At 32.5% G+C, this 17654-nt stretch overlaps 2 long non-coding RNA genes and 1 pseudogene across 2 annotated transcripts; all 3 read left to right on the forward strand.

The window, feature by feature from the left end:
• The first annotated feature begins 1079 nt into the window (after positions 1-1079).
• On the forward strand, positions 1080-10022 carry LOC146915415 (uncharacterized). The gene is made up of 8 exons (XR_015014587.1): positions 1080-1648; positions 1743-1806; positions 2082-2159; positions 2246-2287; positions 2952-3525; positions 4448-4550; positions 7576-7708; positions 10008-10022. It is a non-coding gene; the product is annotated as an uncharacterized LOC146915415 (long non-coding RNA).
• Positions 10023-10249: 227 nt separating this feature from the next.
• LOC146915416 (uncharacterized) lies at positions 10250-11823 on the forward strand. The gene is made up of 2 exons (XR_015014588.1): positions 10250-10498; positions 11383-11823. It is a non-coding gene; the product is annotated as an uncharacterized LOC146915416 (long non-coding RNA).
• A 3574-nt stretch (positions 11824-15397) lies between these two features.
• LOC146915417 (uncharacterized) lies at positions 15398-17296 on the forward strand (annotated as a pseudogene).
• Positions 17297-17654: the final 358 nt, after the last annotated feature.

The following is a 17654-nucleotide window of genomic DNA, read 5'->3' on the forward strand; positions in this document are numbered from 1 at the left end:
TTAAAGGAAAAGGCGTTGGAAATTGTGCAATTTTGATGATCTTTTTTGTATCAGGCATATACTGTAACCGAAGGGGTTTATTATAATTTTTTAATGAAAAATATCCAAGTATAAAACATTACTCTTGCCTCCACATTTTCACTGCATCGCTTGTTCTTCAAACCTTCGCTTTCTTGCATATAATACAGAAGAGAGTCATAAGAAATTTAATTTGACACAGTGGGTTTTTTTTTGGAATCTGTGTTGTTGTGGTTATTTGCCTGCTCTTCCTTCCACTTGCTATTGTTTTTATTGAAGAGAACAAGCCTTTCATCCATTTTTCTTTTTTATTGTATTATTTACAATTGCAATAAGAATAAATAATATGTCACTTAGGCATTCTTCGGTTTGAATCATGCACAAGTTGACACAACAGCTGAAATTTGATAAGAGTGGTGCTATTGATAGCGAAAAAAACAAGCTGAATGTATCACGAATGGCTTGGAACCGTTAGATGGGCTTCATTACAACAATTCATGGGTGGCTGGAAATAAAAGTGATGGAGAAAGATATTATGTTTGTATTGGTCGGGATGTTCTCGTGAAAAAGTTTCTCGGGACAAGTAGTATTTCTGAATTGATAAATACATAAAATGTAACCTAGGAATTTTTTTATTTTTAATCTTTTGAAATGTAAATGTATGGGGATTGTCGTATTTAATAGATACTTCAAAAGTAACCTTTTTTGAGAGAATTTCGAAATGTAACTTATAATTATTTTTTGAAGTATTTTGGTTAGTATTGAATTCTTAATCATACATGCCACACTCTGAGACCTCAAAATAATTCACATAAGTTTTATTTTGTTAGCAACGGTCATATGAAAAAAAAAAAAAAAAAAACTTGTAGCAATATTTGGCAGAATTATGCTAACTAGCTGTGCCTATAATCTTGTTGCATGGACTTATTCTTATCAGTGAAATACTCCTAGTTTATCTTAACAGCACATATGTTTATTTTGACCAACGATCGTTGTTTGTTTGTTATATACCAATCTCTTTCCATCTTTGATCAATTTCTTCTTTGAGGATTTGAATTGCATCCAGATTTTTTAATAAGAGAAATGAAGATCCAAATCATCCGAGACTATGCAATTCAAATCTGGATGCAATTCAACAATCTGAATGCAATTCAAATCCTCCAAGACTACTAGATTGAACACCTTTAGCAACACTGATTTGAAACATTTATTTAATTGTTAATGTCATTATTGTCAAATATAGCTCTTAGTATTGCTCAAAAAGAAGCTTAGTAACATTGTTTTCCAAAAAAACACGTTGCATGACTATGATTTTTATATTTTTTTGGAAACTTAACTTTTGTCACTCTTGCGAATAATTTTTTTAGTCACTCACAACTTCACAAGTTTCTTTCATTTCATTTTGTAGTAAATCTGAAATCAACAAAGCCTAATTTCTATCACCTTGCTCCAAATCACGATGTTTTGTTCTCAATCTCCATGGAGAATCTCAAATCAACGAACCCTGACCTCATTCACTTACTATTTTGGATTCTCATTCTCAACCTCTATCACTCTCAGTCTCTCATTCTCTCACGATTTCGTTCTGCAGTTGCCGTAGCCAATCACCGATCTGCAATTTCTGTCTCTGGTACGTGCTCTTCACCTATGATCTTAATCTCGATTGTGTTTTCCATCTCTGATCGTTAGCCCCTTTTGATTTTGCGCATATAACCTTCTGTCAGCCATCACCGGTGTTGCTAGCTACGAATATGGATTTTGTATCAGGTGTCATCTTTCATGATTCTGGTAAGTTTGTCTATCAATTACTTCAATCAAAATTACCATAGTTTTTTTTTTTTTTACTACTTCACAATCCTACTAACGCAATGTTCATCTATCATGTTTTTTATTTTTCTCTATTTCAGTTTTATAATTGATTTATGCTCACTATTTTCATTGTTTTTGCTAACATATACGAATATCTGAGAAACCCTCTCCATCTCCGATAATGAAAATATTTGCTCAATTGTATTCTACATCTTTGATCAATTTCTTCTTTTTTTATCCCACGAGCTTCTAAGCCGCACGACCCTGCCGTTGGTATCAGCGCGTTCAACTTCGTTCTCTGATACGACCTCTGTTCTGCACTCTCTTCAAAGGTGAGCATACCTTCTATTGACAAATTTCAGATTTAGAATTTGCTACCATATAATTGAATTAATATTGATGTATTGAGGAATTCCAGATTTGGAGTTGTAGATTTCTAAGCTGTATGACAACAATACAGGTGCGACTCTATTGGTTGAGGTTATTTTTTTTATTAGATTTGTGTTTCCTTTTTCCAGGTTCCTTTAAGGAATGATGGTGAAAATATTCTTTACTGTAGTCATGAACGAAATATGGTTGGTGGATGGAGATCTTGTGACATTCTTATCATGAGAACTTCAAATTATCTTTGACTATTTGTTTCAACAATACACCTCGTGCTTGTGAAAAAAAAAATTGTACTAGGCTAAAGGGTTCGTCTAATTTCTCCGACACAACCTAAAAAATCTAAGTTTATATTCTTTCTTGAACATATAGGATGCATGAGAGCTTGAAAGACATTGGCATGAGTACTCTAATACGTAATCTGATCAAAGATTGAAATTGTGAAAACCAAAGCTAAAGAGTGTCATTTAGCCTTGATACCATTGTTCTGTCATCACTTGCATGGTTAGTAACTTGAAAGGTGCATTACAGACAATAGTAAAAAAAAAATATAGTTATAATAATAATAAAGGGATATTTTGAAATAAAATTAATGAAAAATCAGATCAATGTGGTAAGGAAAAAGAGGAAAACAAAAGAGTAATTTCTCGAGAAAGATATTGTTGATCTGTTGGTGAATGGTTTAGATGTTAATGTTTATGGAAGACTATGAATATCTTTTTCATGAATTGGTAATACAGGATTGAGGACTCATTGATGAGTTAACATTGTCATCTTGCAATGATTTTATTGAGTGGACCTATGAGCATCTGTTGATGCACCTCCCAAGGTTGCATACACATCTTGTTGATGAGATGTGTGATAATGGTCAGCCAGCTGATATATTCACTTAAAATTCGTTAGATGTTTTATGAAAAAACCATCATGTTGACAAGGCTATTGCATTATGCAAGAAAATTAAAGACAAGGGAATTCAACCAAATATGTACACATATGCTATACTTATTGATGGACTATGCAAATGAGGACGACTTCAGAATGCACGAGATGTTTTTCAAGATCTTTTGATTACGGGTTATAGTCTAGATATTCGAACGTATACTATTATTATCAATAGGCTTTGTAAAATGAGTTTATTTGATGAAGTGGAGGCCTTGTTGTCAAAAATGGAGGACAATGGTATAATTCCTAATGTTGTAACTTATGAAACTATTATCCGGGTTCTCTTTCATAAGGACGAGAATGAAAATTGGAGGCTCTCTTTCACAAGGAGGACAATGGTATAATCTCCTATGCTTTGAAAAGTAACTCTAGGTAAGATACTTTCTAATTATAATTTTTTTTACTATGATGAAAACTATGTAATCATTATGATTTATTTATTTGTTTTTGTTGATAGTTGCATATACAAAGTAAGGTGGACTACTCAATGTTCTCACTATCACTTCAATTTTAATCAAGAGTCATGTGTTGTTGTTATGTTCATTTCAATATTAGAATGGTGTCAAAGGTTGATTCTTTTTTGTCTTAACGTAGTTATCCGTTATCTTTGAAATGTATTGTCGACCACCTTCATTACTTTGGAGGATTTTTTCATTCAATCATTAACTTTTAGGGATATGCTGACCCTTAATTAGAATCTCTTTGGTTCATTCTGTCATACATGTTTCATATTACACCAAAGCATCATTGGCTGCAAATAGTGTAGTAGAATTTGTTCGAGTTTGATCAACCACCCCTTCCATGTGACCATCCACCATGACAACCTTTTCTTCCATGGAAATTCGATTTGAAGCTACTACCTTTGACCCTAAATACATTTGAAAAAGAATTTTGTTCTTATGTCTCATTTCAAATTATTAGAAACATTACTTCAAATACACCCCTAATTAATACTAGTAAGTGTCTTGAGAGACGAGAAGTCAAAGTTAGTACATCCATTTACAAAAGAATATTATAGGAACACCCATACACAAAATGGACAGATTATATATATCACCGACATTTACTAAAATATGTGAAAATTGCATAAAAAAATTCTAATTTCATTACATTGATAGCTCCGATAATGAGGGTTACACGTAGACTAACAAACTACCCAAATAGACCCTAGAATGTTTTTAAATTAGTTAACCATAACTGAATCAACATACATATTTAGTTATGCTGAATTTGAAGTGCCAGTTGTAACAAGTAACACTAACTATCAACTACTAATTTGTGGATCAACTTACAGATTTATGTCAGCTGAATCAACTTAAAGATTTAGTTACGTTGAATATGGACAATCTGGTTGTCCGGCAACTTGATACAATTTGCAGAAAAAGTAGTCAGTTCGGGTAAGTAGTTGGAAAAGCCTACGACAGAACTTGGATGTAGATGGCTGTTAAGATTTCAGGTCTGACTTTAAATTCTATAGGGCACTTTGGATTTCATTATAGTTAGAGGTCAGTTATGATAATAACAGGGGAGGTAACTCGTGACAGGTGGACCAATGTATTTTCAAAGATTATAATCTAGCATTGTTTAATATTTTTGCATATGGTTGTTAGTTATGCTATCATTGGATGTTACCTTGTATGTCTGTAGTAATTGTTATCCTTTGTTAATTATAGATCAAATAGAAGATAGTCCAATACCCAAAGATTGGGATAGTCCATAGAAACATTTATGATAGAACATTATGATGGATGGATTTATAAATAAAATTAAATAATGGTTTAGATTCAACTTTTTATTTATCATTCTTTTTTATGTAAATTATGATGTTTTATAATTGCTTATTTCTTATGACATGTTAACATAATGACTAGTGTTAAAAACATAGCCTTGTTTGTTTGTACCATTAATTTGAGTTGTCTTTGGGATTAAAAACTATTTCTCAGTGTTAATATTTTCTTTTGAAGTCAGAGCTGCACAATCAACTATGTTCTAGTGTTAATCTTGAACATAGTTATATAAAGAGTCCAGGAAACAATATAAGAAATAGGAACATGTGTGGGAATTTTGGGTACCTTTTTTCTTGATCAATTATCTTTTTTTTTTTTTTTTGCACATTTAGAATTTTGGGTACCATCCTGTTGTCATAATTCCCTCTATGTCGATAGATTTATTTCCTCAAATGTCTCAAGGATGAAAACACAATGTTTACTTTGTTCCTAAACAAACAGAACTTACAAAGATCTAGTTACTTGAGATAATGCACATGAAAATCCTTGAGATGCTAAATGATAACAAAACCTAATGAACATATGATATGATGAAGTATGGCAGTAGAAGTAAATAGTTTTAATGCTTACTTCGCATACACCTAAAGGACTTGCAAAACATGCCTTTTATTTACTTCATAAAAATTATAGGGAAAATTTCATTCTCCATTGTCAAGTATTGGTGCTTTTGTGTTGATTAGAAAGTCCTTAATTGTGTTGCAGTACCTAACAAAGTTCTAATATCAGTCATATAGGAGTTGTTCGATGAATTGGGAGGCACAAGTTAAAAAGCTAAACATAGAAGTAATTTCTTGGAACTTGTGTATTTAATGCTGTAAAAGTTTAACAATTTATATTTCCAATAAAAAAATTATTTGTTATTTCCTTTTTTAACTCCATAGCTTGTGCCCTTAGGGAACAAGTTAGCATGACCCATAATTAAAATAAAGCTATAACCCTTAATGAATGACCTTTATTGCTATGTCTCTAACAGCACATGTGAAAGCTTCAGTTAAGTACAATTCTCCTTTGCCCCACTTGAAATTAGTTTATCCTTCGCATCCATTTCGATATCCCCTTCCTCCGTCACCAAAGATCCAACACTCCAGGTATGGTTTAATGATTGGATGTTGCTGGGAACCCTAATTGTTGCATATAGTTTATAAACGTCGCCAACTTGCTCTGCTCTAGCATCCAAGGTTTAAGGTTTAAGGTTGTAAGTATTGACCATCATTGCGTTCTTGCCTCTGTAGGCAGCAATGATCTGGGCTCCGATCTTCTCGGAGCCCTTATGATTGATCCCCCATCCCACCCAACCTTTTGGGGTTGGTGGAGAAGCAACAAAGACAACAGAGAGTGAGGGGTTGTCTCTGTTGTATCTAAAGTGAAGGGTTGCATTGAGCTCAAGCTCTTTGCACCCTAGGTATCCTTCTAATTTTGGAGAACAACCAATGCCAGAAGAAAGATGTAGGATCAAAAACAGCGATGCGAGCCAAAGATTTCCAAATATGAGTTTTTTGGGAAAGAAAGCCATTGGTTTTGGTTTGATTTCCAATGGCTTCCTTTCCCAAAAAAACTTATATTTGGAAATCTTTGGCTCGCATCGCTGCTTTTTGTCCTACGCCTTTCTTCTTGTGCGCCTGTTTCATCTGGAATTGGTTGTTTGTCCGAAATTAGAAGGATACCCAAGGTGCAAAGAGCTTGAGCTCAATGCAACCCTTCACTTCAGATGCAACAGAGACAACCTCCCACTCTTTGTTGTCTTTCTTGCTTCTCCACCAACCCCAAGAGGTTGGGTGGGATGGGGGATCAATCCCAAGGGCTCCGATATGATCGGAGCACAGGTCATTGCTGCCTTTAAGCGATGTTTATAAACTATATGCCACAATTAGGGTTCCCAGCAACATTCAATCAGTAAACCATACCTAGAACGTTGGATCTTCAGTGACGGAGGAAGGGGATATCGAAATGGAGGCGAAGGATAAACCTAATTTCAAGTGGGGCAAAGGAGAATTGTACTTTACTGAAGCTTTCACCTATGCTATTAGAGACATAGCAATAAATGTCAGTCATTAAGGGTTAAGTTTTAGCTTTATTTTAATTATGGGTCATGCTAACATGAGTTAAAAAAGAAATAACAAATTAATTTTGTATTGAAAATATAAATTTTTAAACTTTTACAACCTTAAATACACAAGTTCCAAGAAATTACTTCTATGATTAGCTTTTTAACTTTTGCCTTAAGGGCACAAAATAACACTTCCCTTTAGTATGATGTAATGAACCACTTGGTGTGTTCACCTCAATTTTATTTTTTATTTTTTTTTTGCTGATAGGACTCCTTTATCTGCATTAGAAGACAAAAACTATTGTTCAGTAATAGGGATATGCTGACCTTAAATTAGATTCATTTTACAAAAACTAGAACATTGATACAAGTTTTTTCTAATGTTATTTATTAATTGGTGATAAGTTACCTGATTGATTTTTTCAATATGTGATTTTCAGTTGGAATATTGTTTCGCTCTCAGCTGATTATCTTAATTTTGTATGATGAAAGTCCTGCAATTGGCTTCATTACATCATACTAAGTTAACTGCAATGACTCCTTATGTCTAGTATAAATTCATTTTTATTTTCTTATTTTCTATTTTAGGTTGCTTCCATTTGACTACGGTATCTTGAACGATAAAAGTTGGTTGAGTTTGCATGGGGAGGATGGACCTTTGAATTATAGAAGCTGAAGAAGGCTTAGGAAGATTAAGTACAGTGGCAGCTGGTTTATACAGGTAAGAGTGACAAAGAGGTTAACTTAAGGCTTTGAGAGTTTTGTAAGGTTACCAACAAGCTTAGAGGTAATAGCAGTACCATATTTTTATCTTTGTAGATGACTTGACACTTCATTTTTTTTATGTTAGTCGAGCAAGTCTGAATGCAATTAGAAGTCTCTGTTATTATTTAGATGTTTGTCTGCCATCTAACTTTAATAATATTGGAATGAGAATTAGTTTTTTATTTTGATGTTTCAAAACATAAACCTAAAAGAAGTGGCTTATTAATTTATAACATATTGTTAAAGTGAATTATAGAATGTGATAAATCAACTGCTATGAATTTCATTTTTACTTTGGTTTAATTACAACTCAGTCTTCTTTGAAAATGATGTGTTGAAGTGTAAAGTTGAAGGTTCATGAACTTCACATCTATTTGGCATCTAAAAGGGTTTATCTGTTCTTGATACATTTCTGGCTAGTTTACATGTTTTGACGTCCTTTCCTATTCGAAGGCTTCAAATATCTCAGTTGATTTGATTTTAGGCTTAAATTTCTTTTTCATATCCATTAGGTACCCAAAAATACCCACAATGTGTAGGATAGGTACGGGTAATTAACAACAAACGAGTGTTCTGAGTGTTTGTATTGGATGGACATTGAAATTAAATAGGTTGAGGAAGATGTAGTTGAGTGGGAGTTGGTTGTTTCAGTTGAGATTGATGAAGAGGTTTAGAAATGAGCTAGAGCTAGAATTGTGAGACTGAAATTGAGTTCAACAATTTGTTTATTGTTATGTTGTTAGTTAGAAATTGAATAAGAGACTATATCAAAGAGTGGGAACTAGAAATGAACTTATTTTATCTATTTGTGTCAATTAGGAAAATTAGAAGATCTACTAATATGTTCTTTGAATGTCAGTTAGGCTTCTCATCACTTTTGCATAATGAACCAATTATAAAACACTATTCTATGTTATCAGTTTTTGGGACTGCCTTGCTGTAAAATAGAAAATAGGAAGGTTTGACATGTTTTTTGGTATTCGAAAATATGGACAATCTTGCTGTCTAGAAACTAAGATGCAATTTGCAGCTAAAAAAATAGTCATTGGGGATAAGTAATTAGATTATTTTTTTAATGGTTAACTCGCGACAGGTGGAGCAACTTGTTTTCATTGGAAACTTGGAAGGAGAATATAAGCTCGCATGATTTCATGTTTTTTTACTTACAACAGTGCTATAATTTTCGGGTACCTTGTATGTCTTGTAGTATTTGTGATCTTTGGCTGGTGTTTGTGGTGTGTGACACACTTCAAAAATAGGGATATGCTGAAAGTTTTGTTATAAACAGTTTCACAAAGTTTGTTTAGGATCTAAATTGTTGGTCAGCATGTAAATTGATAGATAAAAGATGAAAAGTTTATTTAGGTTAGGTTCATTTCTCGACACATAGGCTGGGAACAGAAGTGCAAATGGGTTATGACTAGAAGGGTTTTTTTTTTTGACCAAAACAATAAGTGTTATTTAAGAGCAGTTGAAAATGTAATTTAAACGTTTGGAAAGGTGAACATAAACTCTTCAAACCTTTTCTCCATACGCTTGTGTTTTGGTGTCATCTTTCTTCGGTGTACACACTGTTGTCAAATAGCGGCTATAGCGGTGATATAATGTAATTATGTAGCAGAAATTGAATAAATCACTATGGTTCTGTGCTACACTATTTCCTATAAAGTGTTGTCAAATAGAGGCTATAGCTGAAATATAGCATTGTATGTAGCATAATTTGAGCACCACATTTTTTTGCAATTTGCGATTAACAATACTGAGTGTACATAAATTCTAGGTATACTGCATGTGTGATTGTCACAAGTCTTAAATTGCAGTGGCAAATGCTTGATACTTCAGAAGTTCGATGACATATGCTCCTAGGTTGTAATTGCTCTTGCAATATCACATAAGGTCCTAGACTGCATATGACATGATACAGAGTTATAATATAGCATATGCCTATTTGGCTTCATGCTATCCTCTCAGTTGTTTGGATGTGTTGCTTTATTTGCTAGTTGGTTCATGTTCTAGCGTTTAGAATTTTGTATTCTCCAGTGTTTGTGACTAGGACACTTTTATACTCCTTGTGCTATAGCTTTATTCGTTTTGGCTTGTCCTTGTTCTCAAATTGTGTTTGAAATAGAATACCCCTTAGAATTCGTTCTTTATGGGGTACATCTCTGGTGCTATCTTGAATCTGGTATTTTGTAGAGGAATAGTTCCTAATACGGTTACTTACAGTTCTCTCATTGATGGTTTGTACAAAGTAGGAAGAATCTCCTATGCTTGGGAGCTTGTTGATACGATGCATAATAATGGTCAACCTGCCAACATATTCACTTACAATTCTTTGATAGATGCTCTATGCAAAAATCATCATATTGACAAGGCTATTGCATTAATGAAGAAAATTAAAGACCAGGGCATTCAACCAGATATGTACACATATACTATACTTATCGATGGACTATGCAAAGAAGGACGACTTAAGAATGCACAAGATATTTTTTAAGATCTTTTGATTAAGGGTTATAGTCTGGATACTCGAACGTATAATATTATGGTCAATGGACTTTGTAAAGAGGGCTTGTTTGATGAAGCAGATGTCTTGTTGTCAAAAATGGATGCCAATGGTATCATCCCTGATGCTGTAACTTATAAAACTATTATCCAGGCTCTCTTTCATAAAGATGAGAATGAAAAGGCGGAGAAACTTCTTCATGAAATGATTGCTAGAGGTCTACTATATTGGAAACCCTAGGTAAGATGGATTCTCATTATAGATTTGGTTTTTGAATTTTGATGACAACTATCCAAAATTTATTTTTTATTTATTTTAGGTGCTTTTTTATTTGGTGTTTATCGAGTTTGATTGATAAGAGACCATTGTTGTAATATCTCTAATAATTTTCTTATACACTTGAAATCTTAAGTAGCTCTATACTCCTTTTTCATGTGTTTATCTGTTGCTATGATTTCTTTTGGGTCTTTTGTTCTAGGAAGTGCATTTGTAAAAAATATCTTTGGATGCTGCTCATGTTTTAAAGTTTTTCTCTGAAATAAAAAATTACATTTCTTTGTTGGCATGACTATTTGCTGGTGCTAATTTGTTTTGCTGGCATAGCATACCATTCAATTCGAGTTTGTTAAATGACTATTTGTTAACATGCAATTGTGTTTTTCTGATAGACTAATGAGCACAAGTCGTAGCATGCTATTATTCAAATTTCTTGTCTGGTATATTAGACTCTTGCTGTTGTGTGCTCTAAGTTTCCGGGTGCAACACATACACCTTACATGAAATACATTTTAAAAGGATGGTTTTGTTGGAAACTCGATGTTAACAAGGTTAGATATATGCAACAAGGAAGACTAACTTATATATTGATTTCTCTCTGCGTGTTAATTCACTTATATAATATAAGAAATATAGATGATAATAATAAATTGTTTGTTGATTGCTCAATGCGTATTGTTTTGTTTGTTTGTTTCGTAATATCATTTGTTCAACGTTTTGTACTTGAACTGGTTTTGTTTTGACCTCTGTTTGGACTTTGGACCGATTTTAATTGTTTTGCTCTTTATTAATATGAATTTTGTTTTGTTGATTTTGAGTGATTTTACATGTTGATTTTTTTTGGACAGATTCAATTGTTGCTCTCTGATTTTTTGTCTGTTTGACTGATTCTGTCATGTGTTCAAAGGTGTGATGCAACTTTCCAAAATTGAGGATGCAGTAAAGCGGTGTTGATAGTGTACGTAGCTTGGTGTTTATGTGATTTTGGTTTAGATTAGATGGCTTCAGAGCTTTGTAATAATACTTGGTGTCTTGACAGATTTTGTAGTATGTGGAATTTGATGTACATTTTTTTCCACAAGATGCTCATAGAAATTGCTGTGTTATAATGTTTATGTAAACATAATCAAATTTAGGGATCTTTGAGTGACATAATACTCTTAGAGACAACAAAATGCTCAAAGATTGACGCTTCAGAAATTTGGTGGTATATGCTCATAGATTGTAATTACTCTTGCAGTATGACTTATGGTTATGGACTACATATGAAATGGCATAAGATTACAGTATATCGTATGCCTTGTATGGTTTCAGATTATTCTCTACATTATTATAGCATTTGGAATTTTGTCTTGTAAGTTGTAACATAAATTGGAAGAGATCTACGCTGTTCATGGTTAGGAAACTTTTTTACTCCTCGTGTTATAGTTAAATTCTTTTTTATAAGTCCTTGTTCTCAATTTGTGTTTGGGTTAGAGTGAGTTCCTCTTGGTTCTTATAGTCCATTATTTTAAAATATATGTCTATTTTGTCTCATTGTTTAGTTGTTTCATTGTTTCCCCTATTTATGTTTTGATTGTATCAACAAGTATAATTCATTGTGGGATATGAATGCTACAGAAATCTTAAATATCATAATTTATGGATCTCTTATCAGTTTTTAGATGAAAAGATTATGTTGCTACCATGATTTATAGTTACCATGATCCTTGGTTATCAAATATGGAAAGAGTAGTATTTACTCATTACTACCCTCAAGTTGTTCTGTAACTTAATTTGCACAATTTTGTTGCAAAAGCTACCAATTGTTGTTGGATTCCTACTTTGCAGATGCTCCAGGCCATGTATTGGCTTTTTGTGTAAAGGTAGTTAATGATTGAACATATTGTCTGCTTTTGGAAAATAATGTGGGCAGATCAAGCAACGATTGAAGCAGGTTTTGGGAAAGTCACAGGAAGAAGAGTTCAGATTGATTGTTCTCCGCTCTTTTTTTTCTTTTCATTTTCATTTTTCTTCAAATTCTTTTTCAGACTCTTCAATGAGCACCTTTACAAAAAAAAATTGGTGTTGGCTGAATGTAACCATTAGAACAGAAGCGGTTGAGATATTGTTGAAAATTGTTTATATTGTTCTTTTTGACTGAACTTGAACTGAGAAGTACTTCGATTTTGTTAGATATTGACTGAGTAGCAATTATGTGAGTTTGAGAGGATATATAGTTGGTATGTATAGTTCCTTTTGTTAGATTTTGTTTAACCATGTGCATATGCTTCAGTTGTACTTGTAGCAAACTTAGTGTACTGTCTGCAACTCTCCATTAAACATAGCTGGGGCGGATCTAGACCGTTGATATTGGGGTGGCAAAATTTGCAAAGCAACTATATATATCAACAGAGAAAACCTTTGACAACTTAAAAACTGCAGCAAAGTGGTTTGGGCGAGAGCATTATACCATGGTGTTACAGGTGTTACAGGTTCGACTCCCTGTAACACCATTTTTAATATTAATAATTTATCGACTCCCTGCAACACCATTTTTAATATTAATAAATTTATCGACTCCCTGCAGCACCATTTTTAATATTAATAATTTAAAAAAAAAATATTAATAATTTAAAAAAAATACAAAAACAGCAACTCGCCGAGGCGAGGAGTTGAAAAAAAATACAAAAACAGCAACTCGCCGAGGCGAGGTAATAATTTAAAAAAAATACAAAAACAGCAACTCGCCGAGGCGAGGAGTTGAAAAAAAATACAAAAACAGCAACTCGCCGAGGCGAACTCGCCGAGGCGAGGAGTTGAACAGAGGACCTGCAAGCCACCAACAAACGTATACCGCTAGGCTAACGAAGAAACTTTGATATATAGATGACTTATACCATTTATATACTTAAATGGGAAATAATCTGGTATGGCAACTGCCACACCATGTTTCACACTGGATCCGCCCATGACATAGCACATCCCAAAATCAAACAAACAGAAAAATGAAAATAAAATATAAAAAATCGATGCAACATTTGAACAGACCTACCAATTGAACAATGCTAATAGTTTTCTGAAGAACTTTCCAACATATAACAGAAATGTATTGTTTGTTATGTTTCATCATTCATATCTTGCAGGGAACTACTGCTTTACCAGATTTTACAAATGATGGAATCGTCGTCTTTCTGTTCTGCATTGTTCAATGGTTTGCGAAATGGACAACTCACAAAGTTTGGTGACATCATTTCTATATTTATCCACTCCATGACTTATAGTTTACTTCTTTACTGAGTAACTCTTGCTACTTTATTGATGCCAAATTTTGTGACTACTTCCTAATTTGCTACAACAGTTTGAGCTAAAATTTCTACTGGGAAGACAGATTTCACATATTCCATTGGCTGCAATATGTGAATTCTGTTGAGAAAGATTGAAAATTCTTACTCATAACCAAGAACGGACATGGATTCATAAATTTATCTAACAAATGTAACTTTTGCCCTCAAATTTATTATTAAATGTAAGTTAAATGTAAGTTTTACCCTCAAATTTATTATTAAACGCACTTTTTTTAAAAGAAAAACAGGTAATGTTAATATTAACTATAATGGAATAGAGAACATATTAACCAAGAAAAATTATTTATGATGCAAATCTTACATTTTTTAAGAGGCAAATATTTTTTTTTTGTAATACAAGAAGATTAATTATGATATTTTTTTTTTATAAAAGATAAATAATTTTTTTTGTAATAATAATAATAAGTGAAAAGTAAAGATAAAAAAATGAATATATTTTATTTTAGAGGATGATAAGAAAATCATGTTATTTACTTATTTTCTTACAAATCATGTAATTTGCAATAGCCTTTATTTCCAAATTTAATTTTTACTAAACCAACCAATTGGGTTCTAGTGCTTAATGAAGTCCGCCAATGACAAATTATTCAATAAAACCTGTATTCGATTTTAAGATAGAACAATTCTTCGCCGCCTTCCCCGGTAAACCAAACGATCAACACAAAAAAGAAGTAATTTTTACTCTCAAATATGTTATTCAATTCACTAATCCGAATGATTTTAGATTAAATTTGTTATGCTTAAAAAAAACATTTTTTGAACTTTTTTATTTTGTGAGATTTAGCATCAGGGAGACTTATGAATGACTACTAATGAATTTATTACGGGGTTACATATATTTTTTGTCCCTATAAATATGCTAACATTTCGTTTTAGTCCCTCTACAAATTTTCTTCGACTTTTAGTCCCCTAAAAATTTTCCTTCTTCACTTTTGGCTCATCCTTTTAAGTAAATTCACATGTAGGATTCATATTTTTTAACTCAATTTTGCAGAAAATAATTATAATATTATAAGAATCTCTCTAAAAAAATAAGAATTTCTTAACAAAACATTAATTAAATATGAATTTTTATATTTTTTATGGTTAAAAATTCATATTTAATTTATGTTTTGTTAAGAAATTCTATTTTTTGGGAGATATTTATATAGTATTCTACACATATTTGCACAATTTCATTAAAAAATAAAAAAGTTTATTTTAAAATAGAGACGAAAAATAATGATTGAAAATTTAATAGGACCAAAAGTTAAAGGAAAATTTTAGAGAGACTAAAACAAAGAATTGATATATTTACAGAGATCAAAACCATATTTAACTCTTTATTCATCCTTCATGTATTTTTTGGAAATAAAACAACTTTCTCAAAATCTCTTATTTATAAGTGAAGAGAGAACATAAGAGAGAAAAATGAAATGAAAGTAATAAAAAACTAAAAACAAACATTTTCCCTCTTTCAATACCCTAATTGTGGTTGCCTTTTTCCATTGCGCAGAAGCTCCGTGCGTGTGTTCAAGCTTCCCATTTATGTTCCGCTAACCAACAACGTGTAGTTCCTTCTCTCCACCGCTCAAATGTTCAGGTTTCGTTCTTCTTTTTCTTCTATTCCCTCTTTTCTTACTGTTCCCTTTCTAAGTAGAAGACTATACTCTCAATCTCAGTTTGTTAACATTGATGTTGATTTTGATGTGTATAATGCTATTTCCTCATTCAAATCGCATGCTCCGTGCGAAACCAACTCCATCAATCATTGAATTTAACAAGATTTTAGGTTCCCTTGCTAAGACTAACAACAACCATTACCCCACTGCTATTTCTCTTTTTCACCAATTAGAATTAAATGGAATTACACCAAGTATTGTTACTTTGAGTATCTTGATCAATTGTTACTGTCATCTTGGAAAAATGAATTTTGCCTTTTCTATATTTGGCAATATTCTTAAGATGGGTTTTCAGCCGAATACCGTCACCTTGAATACACTTGTCAAGGTTTTGTGTCTTACGGTAAAGTCAAGGAAGCTCTACACTTTCACGACCTTGTGATTGCACTTGGATTTCACTTGAACCAGGTTGCTTATGGTACTTTGATCAATGGTTTGTGTAAAATGGGAAAAACAACTGAAGCCTTACAAATGTTGAGACAAATTGAAGGGAAATTGGTCAACACCGATGTGGTAATGCACAACGCAATTATTGATAGTTTGTGTAAAGAGAAATTGGTGACTGAGGCTTATGAGTTATATTCTCAAATGATTGTAAAGAAAATTTATTCTGATGTTGTCACTTTCAGTTCTCTAATCTATGGATTTTGTATTGTTGGTCAATTTAAATATGCATTTCATTTGTTCCATGAAATGGTATTGAAAAACATCAACCCAAATGTTTATACTTTTAATATATTGGTTGATGCTCTTTGTAAGGAAGGAAAGATCAAAGAAGCTAAAAATGTGATAGCTGTGATGATGAAAGAAGGCATGGAACCTACTGTTGTTACATATAATACATTAATGGATGGGTATTGCCTAGTTAATGAAGTGAATAAGGCAAAGCATCAACATCATAGGAAAAAGGAGAGTGACACCTAATGTTCGCAGCTACTCCATCATTATTAATGGTTTATGTAGGATTAAAATGGTTGATGAAGCCTTGAATCTCTTTAAAGAAATGCATTGTGAACCTAATATGGTAACTTACGATTCTTTCATTGATGGTTTGTGCAAATCTGGGAGAGTTTCTCATGCATGGGAGCTTCTTGATCAAATGCATGATAGAGGTCTACCTGCCGATGTAATCACTTACAACTCCTTCTTACATGCTTTATGTAAAAACCATCAAGTTGACAAGGCAATTGCATTGATCAAGAAGATTAAAGACCAAGGCATTCTACCAAATATTAACATATACAATATACTTATCGACGGACTATGCAAAGAAGGAAGACTTAAGAACGCACAAGTTATTTTTCAAGATCTTTTCATTAAAGGCCATGATTTAACAGTTTGGACATAAAATATTATGATCAATGGTCTTTGTTTAGAGGGCTTGCTTGATGAAGCCGAGAACCTGTTGTCAAAAATAGAAGACGATGGACCATTGTATGCGCTTTCTTTGAAAATGATAAGAACGAAAGGGCAGAGAAACTACTGCGTGAAATGATTGGTAGAGGTCTTTTGCAAGAGAAAGACTAGTTAAGGTGATTTCTTGTTACATATTTGGTTATTTTGAATTTTCATGAAAGTGATAGAATTGTTATTATTTGTTGTTTTATTTACTTATAGTTGCATTTACAAAAGATGATGGACTACACAATGTACACACTATTAATTTAATTTTAATTAAAAAATATGTGTTATGTTCATTTGGATATTTTCATGATACCAATGGTTCCTTATGGCTTTCAGAGTTTTGAATTTAAGTAGAGATAGAGTTGTTTGTGAGATTGAGATTATATAAAGTAAGAATTAGAAATGAACTTTCTCATCGGTTTGGCAAAATGAATGTTGATAGAACTCATAAAATCCATATACAAAACTGTATATTATTGAATGGTATAATGATGAGCTCAATAGCTCTGTGAACTCTCCTATTAGAGAGAAATCTCTCCTAACCAACTCTCTTAACAATATCTCTAAGTAAATTACTCACTACCCTTCCCTGTCTTTTATAACAAAATATCCCCTAAAACCGATGAGTGCTAACTAACTTTTATTCTCTCTCCCGAGCCCTACTTTTTTCTTTTAGGTTCCTATCAAATGTATATCACTCATTCTTTC

Source organism: Medicago sativa, chromosome 6 (genome assembly GCF_051527215.1).
Source record: "Medicago sativa cultivar Bolivia chromosome 6, Bolivia_mono, whole genome shotgun sequence".
NCBI lineage: Eukaryota > Viridiplantae > Streptophyta > Magnoliopsida > Fabales > Fabaceae > Medicago > Medicago sativa.